Below are 10,206 nucleotides of genomic sequence, written 5' to 3'. Positions count from 1 at the left end.
TCATATCTTAAAAGAGAAGGGTGATGTTATTACGAGTTGATGGTTCATTACCAGTTGCAATGCTCAGGTTGGTTTGCTAGTGGATCACCTCTGAGGCAAATTACAGCACCATAGGTGATCCCCTCCCTGCTCCCTCCCACCCTAACATTTGCATGCTGAAGTGGTTACAGACAACACACACAGAAGAAGTGATATGTCCAATTTTTCTTCTCTCAGTGCTTGCTTTCTTGTCCCCATCTGTGTTACAGCATCCCAGTCTGTACCTCTCTAATTCCCATTCCCCTCATTGTGCCTCTAGCACTTCAGGGATTCATTAAAGTCTATAGGATTTCTTGTTTTCTGGTGCCCTATACTGCTGTATATTTTCTAAAAAGAAACACCTTCTGAGGTGCTTATGTTTTTTTCTGTTCAGACTGCAGTCAATTCCATCAGGACTCTGCTAAATGAGAGAGGCCCTCTTGCAAATGAGACTATCCCCACAGCTTCCATATTCTTGTTGTGTTTTTTCCAGGACTTCTTGCAAATTCTATAGAACTTGTAACAGAGAACCACAAACTATAACTGCTATGTTATTTACTAAATTTAGAGTACAGTAGAAAATTGAAAGCATGTCTGCAGTTACACTGCACTGTTATTTTGTAGACAGCCATCTTCCAACACAGAGAGAGCTGGACCAGATTGCTGTTCTAACTAGCACTTGTTGAAGTCGGGCTGGAAATCTGGGAATTACCACCTGGGCACACCTCTAGTGCAATGAAGGTAAAGAAGAGAGGGTAGTGCTGGTGGTCCAAGGACTTTCCTCTTAAAGTGACAAGTTGTGCCCGTTTTGGTGTTTGAAGGAGGGAAAGGTGGATGCTTTCTCACTAGTACCACTTAAAGATGGCATCTTTAAAATGTCTTGGCAAAACTAATTCTGTTCCCATCCACTGAACTGACTTGGCTGATTCTCTGTGGGGAAATCTTTAGAAAGTTTGTATTTGTTCAGAATGCTGAATGAATGTCGAATTTTGCAGAAGCCTTGCATAGTCCTGTCTTTTTACTCTTGTTTTCTTTACACTGAGTACTTTACACTGAGGCAGTAACACTCCGTGACTGTATTAAAGTGCTTCAATATCTAAGAGCCGAAGGCCCAAGTTAGTGTGGTTTGAAGTAACATATGATGATTAAGAGGCTCCCTCTAGCGACTACTACCTTACATTTGTTGTTTCAGAGAACAGTTGATCCACACTCCACCTTTCTAAAAGTCATCACACAATGAGGGTTTTGTGTTATTTCCCGGAGCTCTGATTTACACCAGGTCTTCAAGGCCCGGACGCCCAGGAGCACTTGCAGAGCCTTACCTGTCATCCTGGACCAAGTAGTACAGATTTGCATCATCCAGACTCTCTTTATGATCAATAGTGAAAGACAGTCACAGTGAGGGCAGTCCAGCTGTCCTATACTGCTATTCTAGGATGAGATGAAACATCCTTTGAAGATTCCAGTCTATCTTTAGTGTCTGTACAGAGAGAATTTTAATGGCTCTGTATTCAAGCTAGATTGAAATTGGTTAGTGATACAAAACCATACTGTTAGTCATTGTATTAACAGATCAAACAAATGAATACAGCATACAAAAGCATTTATGAAAGCTGTTTTTATGACAACATTTTCAATATGTTCTGAAAGGTGAGTTTGTATTTTTTAAGTTTAAGAAAAACGGTCCGATATGAATATTACCGGTAGAAGAATGCAGGTGCCTTTAATTTCTAGGACCCATACACTTCTTATTCTCTTGGGATTGAAGCTGTTAAAAGTGAAATATTTAGTTAGATTTTAATATGGAATGGAAAAAAGCATAGCCTAAAATGCCAGAAGAGTAGGAAGTTAACATTTGGAGGAAGGTATATTCTGTATTGCATTCTTGGTGTGTGTTTCTCAAGAAAGGCATAGAAAGGCAGTGACACATACATGCTGTGGGAGATCATGGGAGTCCCAGAGAGCCCCATGTGAGTGCTTTGAGAAACCTTGGGGTTTCTCTGAGAAACTGTTTTTTTCTGCAGCACTGATGAGGCCTCACCCTGAATCCTGTGTTCAGTTTTGGGCCTCTCACTACAAGAAAGACATTGAGGTGGTGGAGCATCTCCAGAGATAGGCAACAAAGCTGGTGAGGGGACTGGAGTACAAGTCTTATGAGGAGCTGCTGGGGGAGCTGGGGTTGATTAGCCTGGAGAAGGGGAGGCTCAGGGGAGAGCTTATCACTCTCTACAACTACATTACAGGAGGCTGTAGCAAGGTGGGGGTTGGTTTCTTCCACCAAGTATCAAGCGATATGATGAGAGGAAATGGTCTCAAGTTGTGCCAGGGGAGGTTTAGATTAGATATTATGAAAAATTCTTCTCTGAAATGTTTGCCAAGCATTGGAGCAGGTAGCCCATCCAGAGGGCTCCTAACTGCCTGTGCAGAGGCACTACTCTGAGCCTGCCCCCAGGGAAGCTTTTGTTGCAGGGTGAGTGAGTAGCTGAAGTTCGATCCAAGTCTGTGGGTTGAATAAATGCATGACAGCTCAGCTGAGTGGAATGCAGCTGAAGTCTTAATTTGTCAGGTGAAAGGATTTTGTAACAGGATTGAGTGAGAAGGTGCTTCCTTCTATAGCAGGTGCAAGTAGATAGGCACAGAGGCAGAACTCACCAGTGCCACTGCTGAGGATACCTGCAAGCTGTACTTGAAACCTAAACTTTCTTGGTAAGCAGAAGAAAAGTCCTTGTCTGTCTGGAAAGTCAAGATAAAGCAATACTATAACTATTCATGCACGTCTGACATGACAGGGCTTTGTGATTGTGTCCAGAAGGAGAAAAAAAATTTAATAAAATTAAATAAAAACAAAAATGGAGAAAGAAAAAGAGACAAGCTATTGCACCTGTGGAGCTGGTCCAGCATTTAAAAATAATTGAGAGACTCAAATAAATTAATTTTCATATGTAAATTACTGTACAAGTAGAGTGCTTACATGATTTACAAAACAGCCTGGGTAACAGCAGCTGGTACAGCCTGTCCCTGTAGGAGAGGTGCTCCATCCCTCTCATCATCTTGGAAGCCCTCCTCTGGACTCGCTACAGCAGGTCAATGTCCTTCCTCTGCTGGGGACTCCAGACCTGGATGCAGTACTCCAGGTGGGGTCTCACCAGAGCAGAGTAGAGGGGCAGAATCACACCCTGGACCTGCTGGTGATGCCGCTTTTGATGCAGCCCAGGACATGACTGGTTTTCTGGGCTGTGAGTGCACATTGCCAGCTTATATCCAGCTTCTAATCCACCAGCACCCTCAAGTCCTTTTAGGCCAGGCTGCTCTAGATCTGTTCATCCCCCTAATGCCAAGTTACAAATCATGCCATAAAAGAGTATTCTCTTTCATTTGTTTTTATATGCCATTATCTGCATATTCTAAATTTGGATAGCTACATTGTATGATGAGCTAATGTGAGGGTCTTATAGCCACAGAGAGAAAAAAAATTTTTTTCAGTATGATTCACCTCACCCATGAATCATTTGCATTATTAAGAGTAAAACTGACACAGAAATGCCTGTTTCTCCCCATAGTACTAGACCTCAAAACAAGGAGGCATCCTCATCACAGATGCAGATGTCTTCATTAAATCAGAAGAATCTTGTCCTGATTGAAGAAAGCCAGTGTGATCTCCAACATTCATAAACAGCAGGGTAAGAAAATGGAACAATAAGGCAGTGTTTAGCCACAATGGTGCCTAATGTTGCCATTCTGCCTGGCTCTTCAACACCTTTATAAATGACTTGGATGCAGGACTGGAAAGGATACCATACAAGTTTGCAGATGACACAAAACTCAAAGGAGTGTTCACTCCCTCAGAGGCAGGGAGGCCCTGCAGAGACACCTTGGCAAATTACAGGACTGGGCAATCACCAAGCATATGAAGTTCAACAAGGGAAATTGCTGGATTCTGCACCTGGGATGGGGCAACCCCAGATGTTCTTACAGACTGAGGAATTGGCTGCTCACAGTTTGCAGAACAATCCATTCATGCTAGGAATATACGGATGAATAAATTATAAATCAAAATTTCTCATACCAGGGTGAGTTACATATATGTTGAAAGTGTGTAGACTCAGGTATGTAAACAGAGAGAAATGAGAGTTAATAACAAGGTGGGCCTGATCCATACTACAATAGTGACCAAAGTTCTTCAAATGCTAAACCCCACAGTTTTTCTGACATTGAGTCTAGGATGTAAAACCCAGTTCTGTGCTATTCAAAATTACTAGTTCTGTTCAGGTTTGTGTTCACTGTGCTCACTTTCAAATTCTTCTTCTCAACTAAATACTGCATGCTGAGAAATAAACCAGAAATATTTCTCTTTCCTTTGGCAAACCAAAGGAAGTTCAAGGAAGCAGTTTTGTTGTGGCTGTTTTGGGGTGGGGTTTTTTTGTTTGCTTTGTTGTTGTTGTTTGGGTGGTTTTTTCCCTCAAAAGCAAATGGAATACATTAGAGACAGCTTTGGCTATCTGCTAATTAGAGGGGTGGCAAATCACAAACTATATGAAGTTTAACATGAGCAAGTGCCAGATTCTGCATCTGGGATGGGGCAACCCTGGTTGTGTGTATAGACTAGGGAATGAGAGGCTGGAGAGCAATGTTGCAGAAGGGGACCTCGGGGTCCTGGTCGATGGCAAGTTGAATATGAGTCAGCAGTGCCCTGGCAGCCAGGAGGGCCAACCATGTCCTGGGGGGCATCAGGCAAAGCATCACCAGCTGGTCGAGGAGGGGATTGTCCTGCTCTGCTCTGCACTGGTGTGGCCTCACCTTGAATATTGTGTGCAGTTTGGGCACCACAATGTAAGAAAGATATTAAGCTATTACAAAGTTGGACTTTGATGATTCTCTTGGGTCCCCTCCAACTCAGGATAGTCTATGATTCTATGATTATTCATAGAATTAATTCATAATTAATCATAGAGTCAATTCATAATTAATTACAGAATCAGGAAGAAAAGATTACTTCATTGGCATTGGTGCTCCAGAAACTTTTTCTTTCTTTTTCTCTTTTCCTTTCTATTTTTCTCATTTCGTTTTTCTCATTTCCACTTGAAGTGTCCGAAGCGATACATTCAGTTTAAAGGGGAGAGGACTTTTTTTTAGCAGCTTGTTCTTTGCAGAGATGGAAAGCAACGGGTGATGCGGTTCAGTGTGTGCGCTGCTGCCCTCCGGTGGGCACAGACCGGCGGTACTGACAGTCTGTACGAGACTCCAGCTCCCTAAAAACGGTGATGAGGATGATAAGGATGATAATGATAATTACGATGATGATGATTGCATGAGGTTATATAAAAAAATTGATGATGGAGTTAATAAAATCAACCTTTTTTTTTTTTGCATGTTCTTAGTATAGTAGTGATGAACACGAGAGAGTACAAAGACAAAGAAAGATAGAAAAAGGGATTCTTGATAGAACAAGAAATAAAGGAAATAAGTGATGGAAGAAGTAGCAGACTATGTGCTTCTCCTGTTTCCACTGCTTATTGCTTCCACTGATAGTGGAAGATGTGTTCATGGCAGTCTAAGAAGTAGGAAAGTGTACCATCATCATTTTACAGACAAAGAATGTCAGACTTAACCTCATTTCTTATCAGCCTGCTCAGCTTGTTTGCATCAGCCATGACTCACTTCCAGTGTAGCAGCTCAATAGTATTATCTTCCAGTTTGAGCACTGGTAATTTTGGCTGGTATTTGCAACTGATAACTGAATATAGACATAAGGATGACCCATCACTTCCTCTCAAAAGAATTACCAGTTGTGATGAAATGCCAGACTAGCACAGGACTGAAAGGTTGCATGGAGCAATGGAGACAGGCAACAGCAACAGCAGCATGGGTCTTCTTGCTGTTCCTTCAGCTTTACACACCCCTCCCACACAGCTACATCTCAGCTACCTCTCCTGCCTGCCACAACATCCACTGTGCACTTCACCCCATCCACTCGCTTTGCTCTTACTGTCCCCTTCTTGGGCTGGGGGCAGGTGGCAAATCTACTCTTTGAAGGAAAAAAAAAATCAACACAATTATTATTGCAAAACAGACTCGTAGAGATTTTCCAATCTTTGTCATTCTTGTGACCTTCCAATTCTGAGGACAAACAAAACTAGGTAAGAAACCCTGAGACAGCAGTTTATCACCAGATACTGCTTATCTGCCATCATCTGACAAAAGTTTCCCCCTTATTCTTCCTGCTTTAAAAGTGCTAGGTTTGCTCTCCAGTGGTGTCAGGAACTACAAAGTGGTTGTTTTCTAGTTCCCTAATGTCAAAACAAGCACTTTCTAAGCACAGGTAGAACTGTTAATACTCCTTGCACAGCTACATGGAGCAGTTTCTATGAGCTTTGAGGGGAGTGGAGCTTCCCTTTTAGTATAGGAAATAGGAACAGGCCCCTGGATGTCCTCTGTCTCCAACCCCCACTGAATCTTCCAATGCAAAGCTAAATGCTTACAGTGAAGATGGCCAAAATTGTCTTTGTAATCTGTCCTACTACCTGTAACAAAAGCTACTTTATATACTCTCACATAGCCCTTCCAATTAAGATCCCTATCACACTCAATACATACAATGTCCAGCACCCAAGCAATGATTTGAGAACTTTTCCTTGCATTTTTTTCCAAAGCATGTCTCTTGGCTGATTGCTCACGATTATGTTTGCCTCCAGATTAGAATTTATTTCCCCCAGGGCTTTTTCAGAATATTTGTTGCTGTAGTATTTCTAAGCAGAATTACACAGCCCTTCAAATATTCAAAACACATTCCTGCTAATTTCATTTGCAGCTGTGAGTTTCAACACTTCTGCAGATGAGACCACAAAGGACATCAGTCAGTCAGCCAGAGAATGAGGAACATTCACTGAGTGACCACCTGTGAAAAATCGGGTTTAAGGAACTCTATAATAAAGACTAGGGCAGTTTGGAAATTCTCAAACAAAACAGAGCTTTGTCAAAACCACAGTTTGTATAGCCCAGCATGTTCTGTTTAAAATATTTCAGACTGAACAAACTGTTACGAAACTTAAAATGATGTCCGGGGGAACTCAGCTTAGACTTCCAAAAGTGCTGCTGGCTACTAAGCCAGGAAAACTGAAAGTGGCAATTTTCAGATGCAAAGGAGCTCGTCAAGACTCTTCCCTAGCTTAACAAGCTCTGGAAGACAAGTACCCTGAGCTCAGTCGGGAAGGAGAACTCACACACACTTTGTGAGACAGGATTTCCTGCAGCCATTGGAATAACTAACATTCATCAGGATTAGAGATAGGATCTGTAGATTTGCAAACAAAGTTTTGGTAGAAATGGTTTTAAGTCAAAACTGAAACAACTCCAGGTTTAAAGAAAGAAAAAAAAATCAACATTCTGGCAAAAATAAACATGACTTTTCAGACAGCTCTCACAGACAGAAAGGGAATGCAATTCTGTCTAAACAGGACATTGTAATTTCTCTTCTTTCATGTTCTACTACATTTACTACTTCCTTCCAGTATTTCTGAAATTTAGTCTGGGCTTCAGTTTAAAACATTTTACATCAATATCCCATTTCCCACAGGATGAAGTATCTTCTATCCACTGACTGAATTGGTGGGGAGCAGCAAAAAAAAAGTCAAATGAAACTTGCAAGTGAGTGAATCAAGATTATTACTTGGCCACATGGTTTGATTCAATTTACACTCTTAGATTTGAGGTCATGCAGTACCTGATGACTACTAGCACCTTGCTGTGCTTAACTGGAACCTGCCCTGTGCAGTACATAAATGCTTGCTGATCCTATTGAGGCACACACTGAGGAACCCATGTTTCATTTGCACTCAGGAAATGAACACCCTTCCTTTTGCAGCAGGACCCTTTCTGACCCACCTCTTCCAGTCCTTTCTCTGCCCTGCACATCTTCTGGTTTGTTACCATAGAATCAGCCAAGGGAAAGGGATTATTTAGGAAGTCTGTACTTCATTCTGCTCAAAGCTGGATCAACACTGAATTCAGACTACACTGCTTAGGGATTGATCCAATAAAGTGCCGGAAATCTGTACGAACAAATTTTTCGCAGCCCCTCTGGATAACATGCTGCAGTGATTGACTGTCCTCATAGGGACACCTATTCTATGGCAGAGGAGGAAGGATGAGCACTCTCCCCATCATCTAGGTAACTGTTCTGCTCATAGGTGCATGAGTTACAACTTATGAGTTGTGAGTTAGGATTAGAAAGCCTGTGAGTTAGAAACCTCATGACTTAAGTGATTAATTAGTGAATTCATGTTAGAGTAGTCTGTACAAAGTGATTTGAATCCCTGTTTGTCATGTTTGTTTTCTTTCCTAATGAGCTCATAAGATGAAGTTTAATTTACAGAGTAGATAGACCTGTAAATTCGAAAGATTCAAATGGGTCATGACACCATGGTAACAAGTTTTTTTTCTTATGCCAAGTACAAATTTCCTAGTTTGATTTGTGCCCATTGTGCCTTCTCACACCACTGTGACCCTCTCAAAGGATATGTTTCTGTTTCCTTGACAGCTTTCTAACTGGTATTAGAAGATTCTTATTAGGACCCCCAAGCCTCTTCTCCAGGATGGACAAACCCATTTCCCTCAGCCTCTCCTCATAGGACAGGGATGTGCTTTATCCCAACCACCCCCAATAAAAGGGGAATAACCTCTTCCCTTAATCAGCAGGTGACACTCCTGCTGATACAGTGCAGCATGCTGTTAGCCTTTGCCTCTGACAGGGCTCACTGTGGATTTGTTTAGCTTGCTTTCCCCCAGGAACCCCTGTCCCTTTTCCACAAAGCTGCTGTCTTTGGCTGTGACAAGCCTGGGGATTAGGTGAGGTTAGGCAGTCTTTTTCATGCTGTCACATTTCTCCCCACCTCACAAGTAATTAAATCCTAGTTAGGATCTCTCCAGTTTCTGCAGTCTAGCTCAAAATCTGGTTTGTTTTCCCCATCCCCCTTAAGCTCTATGTAATGTGCAAACTCCATGAGATCCTTTCTACATCAGACACTTAGCTTTTCTCTTCCCTTTGTTTTCATCAGCTTCCTTCTCACGCTGCTTGGACTGACCTTGAAAAACAACCTTAGATCTTACTGGTAGTGGTAATCCATGACCAGCCAAGACAAAAAACTTCTGGGAACATTTTCCTCTCCCCTTTGAAAGTTCTACAGGGATAGAATATGCTTAACTTGAAAAAGAATAAAATATTCTTCAAAAGCATACACCTTTCAAAGTATGAGTGCAGAAGAAAGAGAGAAACAAAGAAAAAAAACCCTGTTTAAAACAAAGCAAAACCCACATTACACACATTTCTTCTTTCAAAGCATAGATTCTCTAGACCTTTCCAAAGGAAAAGTAGGCAAATTGTTAAAACAAAATCCAAACAATGTATTTTTTCACAACTTCATCTTTAGAAGAGTAAAACATTGAAGGTTGAAGTTACGCAAGACAATTCAATCTAAGTCATAAGCCAGAGATACAGAAAATATCAACTCCAGTGGTATAAGATTGGCAAAACTATGGGACAACTGAAGTTAAAGTCTTACAGTGGCAAATGCTGAGCAATCTGAGAAACAGTCAGATGCAGCAGTGCTATGTAATGAATATACTCTGTATGTTGGCAAGGTATGACTGCACATTATGTAACAGAGATATTTTAATTTTTAAGATAAAAAATACATTAAATACATTATATTCAAAGCAGCTATATATCTGCCAACTGCCCATTATTAGAAAGGAAAGAATGATACAAGCTCACACGTTCTGTAAAACTGTACTGGAAAAAAAAAGTCCCTTATGCTTAAGACCACATGAAGAAGAACCAGAGTATTCACCCAGTGTGTTGTATTTGCAGAAACCTGTCTTAAATACTAGATATCCTTGATAAGAACGCAAAATATCATATGACTCACCTAGATACTACTTATTACCCATCACACTTATTCAAATAACATCTACCCTATGCAGAAAACTTTGTTAACTCCTAGCAACGGAAACAGAAGTGTGATGGTGGTCTGGATGCACTTTGCTACCTCCTGTATCATCAGTTTGTTAGCAGAACAATCAGGAATGAGATATTCATCTTTTCTTCCTGCTTTGATCAGAAAATGCTGATCTGTTAAAACTCAACTTTGTACAGAAGCAGATTAATTTTGAGAAGTCTTCTCATGAAGCCAG

This window comes from Pseudopipra pipra, chromosome 2 (genome assembly GCF_036250125.1).
Source record: "Pseudopipra pipra isolate bDixPip1 chromosome 2, bDixPip1.hap1, whole genome shotgun sequence".
NCBI lineage: Eukaryota > Metazoa > Chordata > Aves > Passeriformes > Pipridae > Pseudopipra > Pseudopipra pipra.
Note: the sequence above shows the minus strand (reverse complement) of the source record.